The following is a 2,266-nucleotide window of genomic DNA, read 5'->3' on the forward strand; positions in this document are numbered from 1 at the left end:
GTGTTTTATTCAGAGACAACTTTTAACATAAGTGTCAAACTTGGGCTTATAGTATATCAGTTTCTCTGTAAGGAAGTTTGTTCTGGTTCTTGTTTTGAGTGATTTGATGACAAATTTAATCTCATTTGGTTGCTTAGAACCTTCTAGTTTTCACAGCTGCTTAACATCTTTTTGAAATTACTGTTTAGCACTCTGATTTGTGCTTGTGTTTTGGCATAATTCCCACATAGTAGATCTTACAAATTTACCTAGGAAATATTTCTGACAAATTTGTATTTACTTCAAAGATAAAATAAATTACTGCTATGAAAATGCATGTGCAGTCCCTGATGGAACTATTGAATTGCAGCAATGGAAATTCAGTTTTTTTTCTTTATTCTAATTAAAAAAAAAAATTCCTGTGTCTGCTGGGGTTGCAGCTGTATGACATGGCCTGCAATCTAAGCAAGCAAAGGGTACAGAAGAGAAGCTGTGATATAATGTGATCTCTATAAAAGTCATTTTCCAGTTCTAGTAAATGATTTTGTAATATGTCACTGACACTGTCTTGCCTTAAAGAATAGGTCTTCAAAAAATGGGTTACTTAGTTAACAAATGAACTTGATTATGTTCTGTATTGTGCTCTGACAGTGACAAATGCTACACAGCAATACTATTACTAAGCATGCAGTCTTCTCTTTCCAAAATAAAAGGCTGTGTTTTCATATTGTTTCAGTTGACAGCAAAAAGTTGAGACTTTTGCAGTGCTGAAGTGTGTAGTGATGGCTCGTATCTTTTTCTGCAACCATGTTTTGATAACAGGCTTGATAAGGAGAGCTTAGTGTTATCTGTTGAAGTAACCTCAGATTCTGCCTTTGTAATACAAGTTACTGGTGACTTGTTAAAAACCTTTTGTCCAAATGTTACACAATTCATATTCTGTAGCTGCAAAAAGCACATCTTGTTTAGAATATATCCCTAAATCTCTTCAGTTCAGTGCCCAGAATATCTTGCAGTTGCTATTGGAAACTCTGTTATTAGTCAACGGAGGACTTCCTCTTGGCAGCGCTGTATTTGTGATGGCATCCATGTTTGCTAGTCGCTGCATTTACAGTGGAACTTGTATTTCAGCCAGCTTTAAAAGGGAGGGGAAAAGGAAAGCAAATTAAACTTGACTTACTGGCATGAATTTGTTAGCTTCTTGTTACTTGCACCCTCATCTTCCAAGAACACCAACTGTAGCTGTAGTCAGGTTTGCAATAATAATTCTTCTTCTTGTAACTCAAGAGCTTCTATATATTCAGCTGTAAAACCAACACTCCATTAAAATCTAAACCATACATTCCAGTGAAACAGTGCTGTGCAATGTGCACGTACCCCGGTGTGCGGGGAGAGGACCGTTCTCCCACCCTCCCTCAGGTTGGGATCAAGATAGGGGAGTGTTAGAACAGTTTTTGAATGTGGTTTTGTCTAAAACTAATACTGCTTAACATGTCTCAAAACACTGCTTATTGCTCACATTACTGAGTGCTTGAATAGAATTTTAGAACTACCTATTGCTTAACTACAGATAATAGGGTCTATGCAGAGAATAAAGTACTTGAAATTAGTCCTTGGACTTACCTGGAGTAACTCTGCACCCTTACAGATCCGTATCCTTTTGACAGGCGCCAGCTGGATGGTTTTCAGAAATAAATGGTCATTAATCTACCTGCCTTATAAAGAAAACAAGCAAACAAACAAAAAACCAACAACATAAACACCCACCCCCAAGACACCCAACCAACCAACCCCCCAAACCCTAGTAGAGAAAGCTGTTTTTCAGCTGCTGAATGTGACATGGAAAACCTTTATCAGTGCACTTCATAGGTAAATGTATTTTGTTCTGTGGTGAGGAAATCCCCTGTATAAAGCAGTGCTGTGCTTTTGATGCCTCTCTAGAAGGAAGAAAGGCTGGGGAGTAATACGAAAGCTTGTTCAACCCACATGTCATCATAGGACTTTTATGGCAAGTCACGAAGAAAATGCTGTTCATCTGTACTGAGGACCCCACAGGTGAGCATTCCTGGTGTGCAGGCACCACCGCAACTGAAAAGGGACAAGCACAGCCCAGAGCCTACAAAGCAGCTGCTCAGAGACGTGTGCTGAGAGACCCAACAGAGCACATCAATCTCCACCCAGCTGTTGGTAGGGCTGCATATTGGCATGAATCTGCTTGCAGGTTTCTGCTCCTTACTAGGGCCTGTCCTCTCTGTTTTGTTGTTCTCCCCTTGGCCTCTGCACAGCA

Source organism: Antrostomus carolinensis, unplaced genomic scaffold, assembly GCF_000700745.2.
Source record: "Antrostomus carolinensis isolate BGI_N321 unplaced genomic scaffold, ASM70074v2 scaffold9306, whole genome shotgun sequence".
Lineage (NCBI taxonomy): Eukaryota > Metazoa > Chordata > Aves > Caprimulgiformes > Caprimulgidae > Antrostomus > Antrostomus carolinensis.